A 14,675-nucleotide genomic window follows, 5' to 3' on the forward strand; every position below is an offset into this window, starting at 1 on the left:
TGACATGCCCTTAACACTGGTTTCTATGAATCCTATTTATTCTTGGATGCTAGGAAACTTGGTAGACGTAACAGTCTGTACCAAGTACCCAAGCATCCTTCAATAAACGCCTGGCAACATTGTGGTACGCATGGTACAACTACAAAATAGGATGTGTATTTATCTTTCGACTCACCCCAAGCCTTTAAGCCCTCAATACAGAGGATTTGAAACACTATCGTAATTCCTAGTGTCTCGAATCTCTACGTTCCTGTCCATTATGAACAGTGCTGAGAGAATGATACATCAGAAAGAGCCATTCAAATCGAATTGCCGAAAATATTATCCATATTTTCATTTCATATAACTGAGAAAACAAATTATTATGGTTCTGAGAGGAGCTTCCCATTTTGGTTGTTGTTCTCAAAAATATATCGCAATGCACGGGCCTCGATAGATATTGGAGGCAATGAAGGAAATATATCACAATGCATGGGCCTTGATAGATACAGGAGGCAATGTAGGAAATATAACGCAATGCACGGGCCTTGATAGATATAGGAGGCAATGATTTAACGACTTCGGTACTTGGGTTTATCTTTAATATTTAAATAAATATAATTATTTTTAATTATTTTAATCGCCAGTAAATAACTTTAAAAATAGTTAAATCGTTTAAAATAAAGTTGTTCCTATTATCTTTCGAAACTTTGCTAATATTGACGTTTAAAGTGAAGGGTACCCCTCTTGCCCGCTTTTTTCAAATTTTGGGGTATATATACGTTTCGTTTCCATTATAATAATAGATAAAAACGCATTCGCGTGAACCGATGGTGGAAGCCCTGCCATTGGGAGGCTAGACGTTTCTCGTAACCCTAGCCGCTCGCCGCGTAAATCTTAAAACCAAATAAAAACGCATTCGCGTGAACCGATGGTGGAAGCCCTGCCATTGGGAGGCTAGACGTTTCTCGTAACCCTAGCCGATCGCCGCGTATATCTTGAAACCAAACGATGACGGAGGAAAAGAAGCCAGAATGTACTGACTGGCGTCCATGTGGAATGGACAAAAGACCTGAAGATGGTGGTGCATTGAAGCTGGTGTCAATGTGGAATTGACGAAGAACAGAAGATGGTGGTGCATAGAAGCTGGTGTCAATGTGGAATTGACGAAGAACAGAAGATGGTGGTGCATAGAAGCTGGTGTCAATGTGGAATTGACGAAGAACAGAAGATGGTGGTGCATAGAAGCTGATGTCAATGTGGAATTGACGAAGAACAGAAGATGGTGGTGCATAGAAGCTGGAGTCAAGGTGAAATTGACGAAGAACAGAAGTTGGTGGTGCTTGGAAGCAAGCACGTACAGACTAGTGTCCATGTGGGATGGACAAAGACTAGCAGATTGTGGTCCTTAGAAGCCAGTTAGTAAAGACTGGTGTTGGTAGATGAATGACCAAATTTCCGTGAACCGCGAACGCGTTCCGGAAATCGGGTATTTGTTTGCTCCGATTTGTAAACTGCGAACGCGGTCACGTGGGGTCTGACAGACAGACACACACACAGACAGACAGACACACACACAGACAGACACGGCCGGTGTAATACCTCTCCGTGACATACGTCACTCGGAGAGGTAAAAACTAAAAATAATAACTGGTTGAGATATGCATTAATGCAAACAATAGGGTAAAACTAAAAACGAGTTAATTTAGTAAAAATTCGGAAATATTCAGCATTAATCTCGCTTCGGAACCAGGGCTCGTGGCTCAGTGGTTAAAGCGCCTGTCTCGTTAACAGGAGATCATGAGTTCGATTCTCGTCGGAGCCTCGTTGTTATGATACTTGAACTAGTTTTAGTAGCTATTAAATTTTGAAAAACTTAAAATAATAGAGAAATGCATTAATGCAAAGAGTAGGTAAACACTGCCAAGGAATTAATTTAGTAAAATTACGGAAATATTCAACATTCATCTTGCTTCGGAACCAGGGCTCCGTGGCTTAGTGGTTAAAGCGCCTGTCTTGTAAAAAGGAGATCATGAGTTCGATTGTCGTCGGAGCCTCGTTGTTATGATACTTGAACTAGTTTTCGTAGCTATTAAATTTTGAAAAACAAAAAATAATAGTTGCTTGAGATATGCATTAATGCAAAGAATAGGTAAACACTGCGAAGGAGTTAATTTAGTAAAATTACGGAAATATTCAGCATTAATCTCGCTTTAGAACCAGGGCTCCGTGGCTTAGTGGTTAAAGCGCCTGTCTCGTAAACAGGAGATCATGAGTTCGATTGTCGTCGGAGCCTCCTTGTTATGATACTTGAACTAGTTTTCGTAGCTATTAAATTTTGAAAAACTAAAAATAATAGTTGCTTGAGATATGCATTAATGCAAACATTAGGGTAAACACTGCGAAGGAGTTAATTTAGTAAAATTACGGAAATATTCAGCATTAATCTCGCTTCGGAACCAGGGCTCCGTGGCTTAGTTGTTAAAGCGCCTGTCTTGTAAACAGGAGATCATGAGTTCGATTCTCGTCAGAGCCTCGTTGTTATGATACTTGAACTAGTTTTCGTAGCTATTAAATTTTGAAAAACTAAAAATAATAACTGGTTGAGATATGCATTAATGCAAACAATAGGGTAAAACTAAAAACGAGTTAATTTAGTAAAAATTCGGAAATATTCAGCATTAATCTCGCATCAGAACCAGGGCTCGTGGCTCAGTGGTTAAGGCGCCTGTCTCGTTAACAGGAGATCATGAGTTCGATTCTCGTCGGAGCCTCGTTGTTATGATACTTGAACCAATTTTCGTAGGTATTAAATTTTGAAAAACTAAAAGTAATAGTTGCTTGAGATATGCATTAATGCAAAGAATAGCCAAACACTGCGAAGGAGTTAATTTAGGAAAATTACTGAAATATTCAGCATTAATCTCGCTTCGGAACCAGGGCTCCGTGGCATAGTGGTTAAAGCGCCTGTCTTGTAAACAGGAGATCATGAGTTCGATTCTCGTCGGAGCCTTGTTGTTATGATACTTGAACTAGTTTTCGTAGCTATTAGATTTTGAAAAACTAAAAATAATAGTTGCTTGAGATATGCATTAATGCAAAGAATAGGGTAAAACTAAAAACGAGTAAATTTAGTAAAATTACGGAAATATTCAGCATTAATCTCGCTTCGGTACCAGGGCTCCGTGGCTTAGTGGTTAAAGCGCCTGTCTTGCAAACAGGAAATCATGAGTTCGATTCTCGTCGGCGCCTCGTTGTTATGATACTTGAACTAGTTTTCGTAGCTATTAAATTTTGAAAAACTAAAAATAATAACTGGTTGAGATATGCATTAATGCAAACAATAGGGTAAAACTAAAAACGAGTTAATTTTGTAAAAATTCGGAAATATTCAGCATTAATCTCGCATCGGAACCAGGGCTCCGTGGCTCAGTGGTTAAAGCGCCTGTCTCGTTAACAGGAGATCATGAGTTCGATTCTCGTCGGAGCCTCGTTGTTATGATACTTGAACTAGTTTTAGTAGCTATTAAATTTTGAAAAACTTAAAATAATAGAGAAATGCATTAATGCAAAGAATAGGTTAACACTGCGAAGGATTTAATTTAGTAAAATTACGGAAATATTCAGCATTAATCTCGCTTCGGAACCAGGGCTCCGTGGCTTAGTGGTTAAAGCGCCTGTATCGTAAACAGGAAATCATGAGTTCGATTCTCGTCGGAGCCTTGTTGTTATGAAACTTGAACCAATTTTCGTAGGTATTAAATTTAGAAAAACTAAAAGTAATAGTTGCTTGAGATATGCATTAATGCAAAGAATAGCTAAACACTGCGAAGGAGTTAATTTAGGAAAATTACTGAAATATTCAGCATTAATCTCGCTTTAGAACCAGGGCTCCGTGGCTTAGTGGTTAAAGCGCCTGTCTCGTAAACAGGAGGTCATGAGTTCGATTCTCGTCGGAGCCTCGTTGTTATGGTACTTGAACTAGTTTTCGTAGCTATTAAATTTTGAAAAACTAAAAATAATAGTTGCTTGAGATATGCATTAATGCAAAGAATAGGTAAACACTGCGAAGGAGTTAATTTAGTAAAATTACGGAAATATTCAACATTAATCTTGCTTCGGAACCAGGGCTCCGTGGCTTAGTGGTTAAAGCGCCTGTCTTGTAAAAAGGCGATCATGAGTTCGATTGTCGTAGGAGCCTCCTTGTTATGATACTTGAACTAGTTTTAGTAGCTATTAAATTTTGAAAAACTTAAAATAATAGTTGCTTGAGAAATGCATTAATGCAAAGAATAGGTAAACACTGCAAAGGAGTTAATTTAGTAAAATTACGGAAATATTCAACATTAATCTTGCTTCGGAACCAGGGCTCCGTGGCTTAGTGGTTAAAGCGCCTGTCTTGTAAACAGGAGGTCATGAGTTCGATTCTCGTCGGAGCCTCGTTGTTATGATACTTGAACTAGTTTTCGTAGCTATTAAATTTTGAAAAACTAAAAATAATAGTTGCTTGAGATATGCATTAATGCAAAGAATAGGTAAACACTGCGAAGGAGTTAATTTAGTAAAATTACGGAAATATTCAGCATTAATCTCGCTTTAGAACCAGGGCTCCGTGGCTTAGTGGTTAAAGCGCCTGTCTTGTAAACAGGAGGTCATGAGTTCGATTCTCGTCGGAGCCTCGTTGTTATGGTACTTGAACTAGTTTTCATAGCTATTAAATTTTGAAAAACTAAAAATAATAGTTGCTTGAGATATTCATTAATGCAAAGAATAGGTAAACACTGCGAAGGAGTTAATTTAGTAAAATTACGGAAATATTCAGCATTAATCTCGCTTTCGAAGCAGGGCTCCGTGGCTTAGTGGTTAAAGCGCCTGTCTTGTAAACAGGAGGTCATGAGTTCGATTCTCGTCGGAGCCTCGTTGTTATGATACTTGAACTAGTTTTCGTAGCTATTAAATTTTAAACAAGTTGGGAAAGCCAAAATATTACCTCTCCGAGTGGAGATGACTATCACTACCCCTTAAACAACCTAAATATATGCATCTATCGCTTTTTTTAATTCTTTGCAAGTGCAGGAATTGAATTTTAAAATAGTCTATTGTTCAAGCCTTTTCAATATCTCTCAATTGCTGTGGAAACTCTACTCTCTCGCTATACCTCAACCGCATTCTTAGTCTACCAGTATGATTTGTAACATTTGTCCATATCAAAGCTGAATCATACCTCGCCACACAAAAAGCAAATGTGCCCAAATCATGGAAGCCACAACCCAATCACACATAAGCTAGGCTCCCACTTAACCAAAATAATTATTAAACAGTTAAATACTCACAAAGGTTGGCAAAATCAATCTCCTTCAGTAATACGTAAGGCTTAATTATATTATTTGCCGAACAAAATTAATCGAGCAAATCTAACACTTAACTTCTTCCTTCGAAATTCTATCAAAGAATGATTCAACTGTTTAAAAAAAGGTTTTTTTCGCAAATAGGGCGCTATCATATCAACCGCAATTCCGTCATATTTAAAAAATATACATGGCCAACACTTTTTTAGACACAATAGTGGAAGTTTTAGTCTCATTTAAAACATGTAAAACAATTACATCATCTACAAATAGCTTACACATGTGTTTTTTTACCAATATCTAGCCGTTTGGATTTTTCTAAAGCAATCTTACCACCAAAATATTTTTTGATATAGAATAAATGTTCTATGTTCTTCATTTTTGAAAATATATTTTTTAGCGTTTGTAATGATTACTCTCTACACCTACACTAATCTAACAAGGAGTATAAATCCACTAGTGGAAGCGGTGTTTTTATTGAAAATATATTTTTTAAGCATTAAATCTAACTGGGAGTAATATGAAAGGAGTAGAAGCTTATCTGTCTTAGGAAATATGAAATTTTATCTTAACAGTTCGTTAAATCATAAGTTTATAACGAAAAAACGCGGAAGGGGAAAACGAGCAGACAACAACGATTTTTGGGGGTAGAAGTTTAAGAGCGCCATCTGTCGTCCGTGCCAAAGTTGAACTTCCACTCGAAGGCAATGGGAAAGTGGATAAAATAATGCCATCAGCTATTTAACTGCGTCGATATATTTAACGACTTGACCCATGACATGCCCTTAACACTGGCTTCTATGAATCCTATTTATTCTTGGATGCTAGGAAACTTGGTAGACGTAACAGTCTGTACCAAGTACCCAAGCATCCTTCAATAAACGCCTGGCAACATTGTGGTACGCATGGTACAACTACAAAATAGGATGTGTATTTATCTTTCGACTCACCCCAAGCCTTTAAGCCCTCAATACAGAGGATTTGAAACACTATCGTAATTCCTAGTGTCTCGAATCTCTACGTTCCTGTCCATTATGAACAGTGCTGAGAGAATGATACATCAGAAAGAGCCATTCAAATCGAATTGCCGAAAATATTATCCATATTTTCATTTCATATAACTGAGAAAACAAATTATTATGGTTCTGAGAGGAGCTTCCCATTTTGGTTGTTGTTCTCAAAAATATATCGCAATGCACGGGCCTCGATAGATATTGGAGGCAATGAAGGAAATATATCACAATGCATGGGCCTTGATAGATACAGGAGGCAATGTAGGAAATATAACGCAATGCACGGGCCTTGATAGATATAGGAGGCAATGATTTAACGACTTCGGTACTTGGGTTTATCTTTAATATTTAAATAAATATAATTATTTTTAATTATTTTAATCGCCAGTAAATAACTTTAAAAATAGTTAAATCGTTTAAAATAAAGTTGTTCCTATTATCTTTCGAAACTTTGCTAATATTGACGTTTAAAGTGAAGGGTACCCCTCTTGCCCGCTTTTTTCAAATTTTGGGGTATATATACGTTTCGTTTCCATTATAATAATAGATAAAAACGCATTCGCGTGAACCGATGGTGGAAGCCCTGCCATTGGGAGGCTAGACGTTTCTCGTAACCCTAGCCGCTCGCCGCGTAAATCTTAAAACCAAATAAAAACGCATTCGCGTGAACCGATGGTGGAAGCCCTGCCATTGGGAGGCTAGACGTTTCTCGTAACCCTAGCCGATCGCCGCGTATATCTTGAAACCAAACGATGACGGAGGAAAAGAAGCCAGAATGTACTGACTGGCGTCCATGTGGAATGGACAAAAGACCTGAAGATGGTGGTGCATTGAAGCTGGTGTCAATGTGGAATTGACGAAGAACAGAAGATGGTGGTGCATAGAAGCTGGTGTCAATGTGGAATTGACGAAGAACAGAAGATGGTGGTGCATAGAAGCTGGTGTCAATGTGGAATTGACGAAGAACAGAAGATGGTGGTGCATAGAAGCTGATGTCAATGTGGAATTGACGAAGAACAGAAGATGGTGGTGCATAGAAGCTGGAGTCAAGGTGAAATTGACGAAGAACAGAAGTTGGTGGTGCTTGGAAGCAAGCACGTACAGACTAGTGTCCATGTGGGATGGACAAAGACTAGCAGATTGTGGTCCTTAGAAGCCAGTTAGTAAAGACTGGTGTTGGTAGATGAATGACCAAATTTCCGTGAACCGCGAACGCGTTCCGGAAATCGGGTATTTGTTTGCTCCGATTTGTAAACTGCGAACGCGGTCACGTGGGGTCTGACAGACAGACACACACACAGACAGACAGACACACACACAGACAGACACGGCCGGTGTAATACCTCTCCGTGACATACGTCACTCGGAGAGGTAAAAACTAAAAATAATAACTGGTTGAGATATGCATTAATGCAAACAATAGGGTAAAACTAAAAACGAGTTAATTTAGTAAAAATTCGGAAATATTCAGCATTAATCTCGCTTCGGAACCAGGGCTCGTGGCTCAGTGGTTAAAGCGCCTGTCTCGTTAACAGGAGATCATGAGTTCGATTCTCGTCGGAGCCTCGTTGTTATGATACTTGAACTAGTTTTAGTAGCTATTAAATTTTGAAAAACTTAAAATAATAGAGAAATGCATTAATGCAAAGAGTAGGTAAACACTGCCAAGGAATTAATTTAGTAAAATTACGGAAATATTCAACATTCATCTTGCTTCGGAACCAGGGCTCCGTGGCTTAGTGGTTAAAGCGCCTGTCTTGTAAAAAGGAGATCATGAGTTCGATTGTCGTCGGAGCCTCGTTGTTATGATACTTGAACTAGTTTTCGTAGCTATTAAATTTTGAAAAACAAAAAATAATAGTTGCTTGAGATATGCATTAATGCAAAGAATAGGTAAACACTGCGAAGGAGTTAATTTAGTAAAATTACGGAAATATTCAGCATTAATCTCGCTTCGGAACCAGGGCTCCGTGGCTTAGTTGTTAAAGCGCCTGTCTTGTAAACAGGAGATCATGAGTTCGATTCTCGTCAGAGCCTCGTTGTTATGATACTTGAACTAGTTTTCGTAGCTATTAAATTTTGAAAAACTAAAAATAATAACTGGTTGAGATATGCATTAATGCAAACAATAGGGTAAAACTAAAAACGAGTTAATTTAGTAAAAATTCGGAAATATTCAGCATTAATCTCGCATCAGAACCAGGGCTCGTGGCTCAGTGGTTAAGGCGCCTGTCTCGTTAACAGGAGATCATGAGTTCGATTCTCGTCGGAGCCTCGTTGTTATGATACTTGAACCAATTTTCGTAGGTATTAAATTTTGAAAAACTAAAAGTAATAGTTGCTTGAGATATGCATTAATGCAAAGAATAGCCAAACACTGCGAAGGAGTTAATTTAGGAAAATTACTGAAATATTCAGCATTAATCTCGCTTCGGAACCAGGGCTCCGTGGCATAGTGGTTAAAGCGCCTGTCTTGTAAACAGGAGATCATGAGTTCGATTCTCGTCGGAGCCTTGTTGTTATGATACTTGAACTAGTTTTCGTAGCTATTAGATTTTGAAAAACTAAAAATAATAGTTGCTTGAGATATGCATTAATGCAAAGAATAGGGTAAAACTAAAAACGAGTAAATTTAGTAAAATTACGGAAATATTCAGCATTAATCTCGCTTCGGTACCAGGGCTCCGTGGCTTAGTGGTTAAAGCGCCTGTCTTGCAAACAGGAAATCATGAGTTCGATTCTCGTCGGCGCCTCGTTGTTATGATACTTGAACTAGTTTTCGTAGCTATTAAATTTTGAAAAACTAAAAATAATAACTGGTTGAGATATGCATTAATGCAAACAATAGGGTAAAACTAAAAACGAGTTAATTTTGTAAAAATTCGGAAATATTCAGCATTAATCTCGCATCGGAACCAGGGCTCCGTGGCTCAGTGGTTAAAGCGCCTGTCTCGTTAACAGGAGATCATGAGTTCGATTCTCGTCGGAGCCTCGTTGTTATGATACTTGAACTAGTTTTAGTAGCTATTAAATTTTGAAAAACTTAAAATAATAGAGAAATGCATTAATGCAAAGAATAGGTTAACACTGCGAAGGATTTAATTTAGTAAAATTACGGAAATATTCAGCATTAATCTCGCTTCGGAACCAGGGCTCCGTGGCTTAGTGGTTAAAGCGCCTGTATCGTAAACAGGAAATCATGAGTTCGATTCTCGTCGGAGCCTTGTTGTTATGAAACTTGAACCAATTTTCGTAGGTATTAAATTTAGAAAAACTAAAAGTAATAGTTGCTTGAGATATGCATTAATGCAAAGAATAGCTAAACACTGCGAAGGAGTTAATTTAGGAAAATTACTGAAATATTCAGCATTAATCTCGCTTTAGAACCAGGGCTCCGTGGCTTAGTGGTTAAAGCGCCTGTCTCGTAAACAGGAGGTCATGAGTTCGATTCTCGTCGGAGCCTCGTTGTTATGGTACTTGAACTAGTTTTCGTAGCTATTAAATTTTGAAAAACTAAAAATAATAGTTGCTTGAGATATGCATTAATGCAAAGAATAGGTAAACACTGCGAAGGAGTTAATTTAGTAAAATTACGGAAATATTCAACATTAATCTTGCTTCGGAACCAGGGCTCCGTGGCTTAGTGGTTAAAGCGCCTGTCTTGTAAAAAGGCGATCATGAGTTCGATTGTCGTAGGAGCCTCCTTGTTATGATACTTGAACTAGTTTTAGTAGCTATTAAATTTTGAAAAACTTAAAATAATAGTTGCTTGAGAAATGCATTAATGCAAAGAATAGGTAAACACTGCAAAGGAGTTAATTTAGTAAAATTACGGAAATATTCAACATTAATCTTGCTTCGGAACCAGGGCTCCGTGGCTTAGTGGTTAAAGCGCCTGTCTTGTAAACAGGAGGTCATGAGTTCGATTCTCGTCGGAGCCTCGTTGTTATGATACTTGAACTAGTTTTCGTAGCTATTAAATTTTGAAAAACTAAAAATAATAGTTGCTTGAGATATGCATTAATGCAAAGAATAGGTAAACACTGCGAAGGAGTTAATTTAGTAAAATTACGGAAATATTCAGCATTAATCTCGCTTTAGAACCAGGGCTCCGTGGCTTAGTGGTTAAAGCGCCTGTCTTGTAAACAGGAGGTCATGAGTTCGATTCTCGTCGGAGCCTCGTTGTTATGGTACTTGAACTAGTTTTCATAGCTATTAAATTTTGAAAAACTAAAAATAATAGTTGCTTGAGATATTCATTAATGCAAAGAATAGGTAAACACTGCGAAGGAGTTAATTTAGTAAAATTACGGAAATATTCAGCATTAATCTCGCTTTCGAAGCAGGGCTCCGTGGCTTAGTGGTTAAAGCGCCTGTCTTGTAAACAGGAGGTCATGAGTTCGATTCTCGTCGGAGCCTCGTTGTTATGATACTTGAACTAGTTTTCGTAGCTATTAAATTTTAAACAAGTTGGGAAAGCCAAAATATTACCTCTCCGAGTGGAGATGACTATCACTACCCCTTAAACAACCTAAATATATGCATCTATCGCTTTTTTTAATTCTTTGCAAGTGCAGGAATTGAATTTTAAAATAGTCTATTGTTCAAGCCTTTTCAATATCTCTCAATTGCTGTGGAAACTCTACTCTCTCGCTATACCTCAACCGCATTCTTAGTCTACCAGTATGATTTGTAACATTTGTCCATATCAAAGCTGAATCATACCTCGCCACACAAAAAGCAAATGTGCCCAAATCATGGAAGCCACAACCCAATCACACATAAGCTAGGCTCCCACTTAACCAAAATAATTATTAAACAGTTAAATACTCACAAAGGTTGGCAAAATCAATCTCCTTCAGTAATACGTAAGGCTTAATTATATTATTTGCCGAACAAAATTAATCGAGCAAATCTAACACTTAACTTCTTCCTTCGAAATTCTATCAAAGAATGATTCAACTGTTTAAAAAAAGGTTTTTTTCGCAAATAGGGCGCTATCATATCAACCGCAATTCCGTCATATTTAAAAAATATACATGGCCAACACTTTTTTAGACACAATAGTGGAAGTTTTAGTCTCATTTAAAACATGTAAAACAATTACATCATCTACAAATAGCTTACACATGTGTTTTTTTACCAATATCTAGCCGTTTGGATTTTTCTAAAGCAATCTTACCACCAAAATATTTTTTGATATAGAATAAATGTTCTATGTTCTTCATTTTTGAAAATATATTTTTTAGCGTTTGTAATGATTACTCTCTACACCTACACTAATCTAACAAGGAGTATAAATCCACTAGTGGAAGCGGTGTTTTTATTGAAAATATATTTTTTAAGCATTAAATCTAACTGGGAGTAATATGAAAGGAGTAGAAGCTTATCTGTCTTAGGAAATATGAAATTTTATCTTAACAGTTCGTTAAATCATAAGTTTATAACGAAAAAACGCGGAAGGGGAAAACGAGCAGACAACAACGATTTTTGGGGGTAGAAGTTTAAGAGCGCCATCTGTCGTCCGTGCCAAAGTTGAACTTCCACTCGAAGGCAATGGGAAAGTGGATAAAATAATGCCATCAGCTATTTAACTGCGTCGATATATTTAACGACTTGACCCATGACATGCCCTTAACACTGGCTTCTATGAATCCTATTTATTCTTGGATGCTAGGAAACTTGGTAGACGTAACAGTCTGTACCAAGTACCCAAGCATCCTTCAATAAACGCCTGGCAACATTGTGGTACGCATGGTACAACTACAAAATAGGATGTGTATTTATCTTTCGACTCACCCCAAGCCTTTAAGCCCTCAATACAGAGGATTTGAAACACTATCGTAATTCCTAGTGTCTCGAATCTCTACGTTCCTGTCCATTATGAACAGTGCTGAGAGAATGATACATCAGAAAGAGCCATTCAAATCGAATTGCCGAAAATATTATCCATATTTTCATTTCATATAACTGAGAAAACAAATTATTATGGTTCTGAGAGGAGCTTCCCATTTTGGTTGTTGTTCTCAAAAATATATCGCAATGCACGGGCCTCGATAGATATTGGAGGCAATGAAGGAAATATATCACAATGCATGGGCCTTGATAGATACAGGAGGCAATGTAGGAAATATAACGCAATGCACGGGCCTTGATAGATATAGGAGGCAATGATTTAACGACTTCGGTACTTGGGTTTATCTTTAATATTTAAATAAATATAATTATTTTTAATTATTTTAATCGCCAGTAAATAACTTTAAAAATAGTTAAATCGTTTAAAATAAAGTTGTTCCTATTATCTTTCGAAACTTTGCTAATATTGACGTTTAAAGTGAAGGGTACCCCTCTTGCCCGCTTTTTTCAAATTTTGGGGTATATATACGTTTCGTTTCCATTATAATAATAGATAAAAACGCATTCGCGTGAACCGATGGTGGAAGCCCTGCCATTGGGAGGCTAGACGTTTCTCGTAACCCTAGCCGCTCGCCGCGTAAATCTTAAAACCAAATAAAAACGCATTCGCGTGAACCGATGGTGGAAGCCCTGCCATTGGGAGGCTAGACGTTTCTCGTAACCCTAGCCGATCGCCGCGTATATCTTGAAACCAAACGATGACGGAGGAAAAGAAGCCAGAATGTACTGACTGGCGTCCATGTGGAATGGACAAAAGACCTGAAGATGGTGGTGCATTGAAGCTGGTGTCAATGTGGAATTGACGAAGAACAGAAGATGGTGGTGCATAGAAGCTGGTGTCAATGTGGAATTGACGAAGAACAGAAGATGGTGGTGCATAGAAGCTGGTGTCAATGTGGAATTGACGAAGAACAGAAGATGGTGGTGCATAGAAGCTGATGTCAATGTGGAATTGACGAAGAACAGAAGATGGTGGTGCATAGAAGCTGGAGTCAAGGTGAAATTGACGAAGAACAGAAGTTGGTGGTGCTTGGAAGCAAGCACGTACAGACTAGTGCCCATGTGGGATGGACAAAGACTAGCAGATTGTGGTCCTTAGAAGCCAGTTAGTAAAGACTGGTGTTGGTAGATGAATGACCAAATTTCCGTGAACCGCGAACGCGTTCCGGAAATCGGGTATTTGTTTGCTCCGATTTGTAAACTGCGAACGCGGTCACGTGGGGTCTGACAGACAGACACACACACAGACAGACAGACACACACACAGACAGACACGGCCGGTGTAATACCTCTCCGTGACATACGTCACTCGGAGAGGTAAAAACTAAAAACGAGTTAATTTAGTAAAATTTCAGAAATATTCAGCATTAATCTCGCTTCGGAACCAGGGCTCCGTGGCTCAGTGGTTAAAGCGCCTGTCTTGTAAACAGGAGATCATGAGTTCGATTCTCGTCGGAGCCTTGTTGTTATGATACTTGAACTAGTTTTCGTAGCTATTAAATTTTGAAAAACAAAAAATAATAGTTGCTTGAGATATGCATTAATGCAAAGAATAGGTAAACACTGCGAAGGAGTTAATTTAGTAAAATTACGGAAATATTCAGCATTGATCTCGCTTTGGAACCAGGGCTCCGTGGCTGAGTGGTTAAAGCGCCTGTCTCGTTAACAGGAGATCATGAGTTCGATTCACGTCGGAGCCTCGTTGTTATGATAAATGAACTAGTTTTCGTAGCTGTTAAATTTTGAAAAACTAAAAATAATAGTTGCTTGAGATATGCCTTAATGCAAAGAATAGGTAAACACTGCGAAGGAGTTAATTTAGTAAAATTACGGAAATATTCAGCATTGATCTCGCTTTGGAACCAGGGCTCCGTGGCTGAGTGGTTAAAGCGCCTGTCTCGGTAAACAGGAGATCATGAGTTCGATTCTCGTCGGAGCCTTGTTGTTATGATACTTGAACTAGTTTTCGTAGCTTTTAAATTTTGAAAAACTAAAAATTATAGTTGCTTGAGATATGCATTAATGCAAAGAATAGCTAAACACTGCGAAGGAGTTAATTTAGTAAAATTTCGGAAATATTCAGCATTAATCTCGCTTCGGAACCAGGGCTCCGTGGCTCAGTGGTTAAAGCGCCTGTCTCGTTAACAGGAGATCATGAGTTCGATTCTCGTCGGAGCCTCGTTGTTATGATAATTGAACTAGTTTTCGTAGCTATTAAATTTTAAAAACTTAAAATAATAGTTGCTTGAGATATGCATTAATGCAAAGAATAGGTAGGCACTGCGAAGGAGTTAATTTAGTAAAATTACGGAAATATTCAGCATTAATCTCGCTTCGGAACCAGGGCTCCGTGGCTTAGTGGTTAAAGCGCCTGTCTCGTAAACAGGAGATCATGAGTTCGATTCTCGTCGGAGCCTCG

General features: G+C 38.2%; 25 non-coding genes across 25 annotated transcripts; all 25 read left to right on the forward strand.

Annotated features, from left to right (window-relative positions):
- Positions 1-1,732: 1,732 nt before the first annotated feature.
- Positions 1,733-1,804, forward strand: TRNAT-CGU (transfer RNA threonine (anticodon CGU)). Its single transcript has one exon. It is a non-coding gene; the product is annotated as a tRNA-Thr (tRNA).
- Positions 1,805-2,202: 398 nt separating this feature from the next.
- TRNAT-CGU (transfer RNA threonine (anticodon CGU)) lies at positions 2,203-2,275 on the forward strand. Its single transcript has one exon. It is a non-coding gene; the product is annotated as a tRNA-Thr (tRNA).
- Positions 2,276-2,442: 167 nt separating this feature from the next.
- TRNAT-UGU (transfer RNA threonine (anticodon UGU)) lies at positions 2,443-2,515 on the forward strand. Its single transcript has one exon. It is a non-coding gene; the product is annotated as a tRNA-Thr (tRNA).
- Positions 2,516-2,919: 404 nt separating this feature from the next.
- TRNAT-UGU (transfer RNA threonine (anticodon UGU)) lies at positions 2,920-2,992 on the forward strand. Its single transcript has one exon. It is a non-coding gene; the product is annotated as a tRNA-Thr (tRNA).
- Positions 2,993-3,158: 166 nt separating this feature from the next.
- Positions 3,159-3,231, forward strand: TRNAA-UGC (transfer RNA alanine (anticodon UGC)). The gene has a single exon. It is a non-coding gene; the product is annotated as a tRNA-Ala (tRNA).
- Positions 3,232-3,397: 166 nt separating this feature from the next.
- TRNAT-CGU (transfer RNA threonine (anticodon CGU)) lies at positions 3,398-3,470 on the forward strand. The gene has a single exon. It is a non-coding gene; the product is annotated as a tRNA-Thr (tRNA).
- A 159-nt stretch (positions 3,471-3,629) lies between these two features.
- TRNAT-CGU (transfer RNA threonine (anticodon CGU)) lies at positions 3,630-3,702 on the forward strand. Its single transcript has one exon. It is a non-coding gene; the product is annotated as a tRNA-Thr (tRNA).
- Positions 3,703-3,868: 166 nt separating this feature from the next.
- Positions 3,869-3,941, forward strand: TRNAT-CGU (transfer RNA threonine (anticodon CGU)). The gene has a single exon. It is a non-coding gene; the product is annotated as a tRNA-Thr (tRNA).
- Positions 3,942-4,346: 405 nt separating this feature from the next.
- TRNAT-UGU (transfer RNA threonine (anticodon UGU)) lies at positions 4,347-4,419 on the forward strand. The gene has a single exon. It is a non-coding gene; the product is annotated as a tRNA-Thr (tRNA).
- Positions 4,420-4,585: 166 nt separating this feature from the next.
- TRNAT-UGU (transfer RNA threonine (anticodon UGU)) lies at positions 4,586-4,658 on the forward strand. The gene has a single exon. It is a non-coding gene; the product is annotated as a tRNA-Thr (tRNA).
- A 166-nt stretch (positions 4,659-4,824) lies between these two features.
- TRNAT-UGU (transfer RNA threonine (anticodon UGU)) lies at positions 4,825-4,897 on the forward strand. The gene has a single exon. It is a non-coding gene; the product is annotated as a tRNA-Thr (tRNA).
- Positions 4,898-7,834: 2,937 nt separating this feature from the next.
- TRNAT-CGU (transfer RNA threonine (anticodon CGU)) lies at positions 7,835-7,906 on the forward strand. The gene has a single exon. It is a non-coding gene; the product is annotated as a tRNA-Thr (tRNA).
- Positions 7,907-8,304: 398 nt separating this feature from the next.
- On the forward strand, positions 8,305-8,377 carry TRNAT-UGU (transfer RNA threonine (anticodon UGU)). The gene has a single exon. It is a non-coding gene; the product is annotated as a tRNA-Thr (tRNA).
- A 404-nt stretch (positions 8,378-8,781) lies between these two features.
- TRNAT-UGU (transfer RNA threonine (anticodon UGU)) lies at positions 8,782-8,854 on the forward strand. The gene has a single exon. It is a non-coding gene; the product is annotated as a tRNA-Thr (tRNA).
- Positions 8,855-9,020: 166 nt separating this feature from the next.
- On the forward strand, positions 9,021-9,093 carry TRNAA-UGC (transfer RNA alanine (anticodon UGC)). The gene has a single exon. It is a non-coding gene; the product is annotated as a tRNA-Ala (tRNA).
- Positions 9,094-9,259: 166 nt separating this feature from the next.
- TRNAT-CGU (transfer RNA threonine (anticodon CGU)) lies at positions 9,260-9,332 on the forward strand. Its single transcript has one exon. It is a non-coding gene; the product is annotated as a tRNA-Thr (tRNA).
- Positions 9,333-9,491: 159 nt separating this feature from the next.
- On the forward strand, positions 9,492-9,564 carry TRNAT-CGU (transfer RNA threonine (anticodon CGU)). Its single transcript has one exon. It is a non-coding gene; the product is annotated as a tRNA-Thr (tRNA).
- A 166-nt stretch (positions 9,565-9,730) lies between these two features.
- Positions 9,731-9,803, forward strand: TRNAT-CGU (transfer RNA threonine (anticodon CGU)). The gene has a single exon. It is a non-coding gene; the product is annotated as a tRNA-Thr (tRNA).
- A 405-nt stretch (positions 9,804-10,208) lies between these two features.
- On the forward strand, positions 10,209-10,281 carry TRNAT-UGU (transfer RNA threonine (anticodon UGU)). Its single transcript has one exon. It is a non-coding gene; the product is annotated as a tRNA-Thr (tRNA).
- Positions 10,282-10,447: 166 nt separating this feature from the next.
- On the forward strand, positions 10,448-10,520 carry TRNAT-UGU (transfer RNA threonine (anticodon UGU)). Its single transcript has one exon. It is a non-coding gene; the product is annotated as a tRNA-Thr (tRNA).
- Positions 10,521-10,686: 166 nt separating this feature from the next.
- On the forward strand, positions 10,687-10,759 carry TRNAT-UGU (transfer RNA threonine (anticodon UGU)). The gene has a single exon. It is a non-coding gene; the product is annotated as a tRNA-Thr (tRNA).
- Positions 10,760-13,644: 2,885 nt separating this feature from the next.
- Positions 13,645-13,717, forward strand: TRNAT-UGU (transfer RNA threonine (anticodon UGU)). The gene has a single exon. It is a non-coding gene; the product is annotated as a tRNA-Thr (tRNA).
- A 166-nt stretch (positions 13,718-13,883) lies between these two features.
- On the forward strand, positions 13,884-13,956 carry TRNAT-CGU (transfer RNA threonine (anticodon CGU)). Its single transcript has one exon. It is a non-coding gene; the product is annotated as a tRNA-Thr (tRNA).
- Positions 13,957-14,362: 406 nt separating this feature from the next.
- TRNAT-CGU (transfer RNA threonine (anticodon CGU)) lies at positions 14,363-14,435 on the forward strand. The gene has a single exon. It is a non-coding gene; the product is annotated as a tRNA-Thr (tRNA).
- A 165-nt stretch (positions 14,436-14,600) lies between these two features.
- TRNAT-CGU (transfer RNA threonine (anticodon CGU)) lies at positions 14,601-14,673 on the forward strand. Its single transcript has one exon. It is a non-coding gene; the product is annotated as a tRNA-Thr (tRNA).
- The last annotated feature ends 2 nt before the right edge of the window (positions 14,674-14,675 follow it).

The sequence above is a fragment of the Phalangium opilio genome, unplaced genomic scaffold, assembly GCF_054372755.1.
Source record: "Phalangium opilio isolate 3A_F unplaced genomic scaffold, DU_Popi_V2 ptg000063l_1, whole genome shotgun sequence".
NCBI lineage: Eukaryota > Metazoa > Arthropoda > Arachnida > Opiliones > Phalangiidae > Phalangium > Phalangium opilio.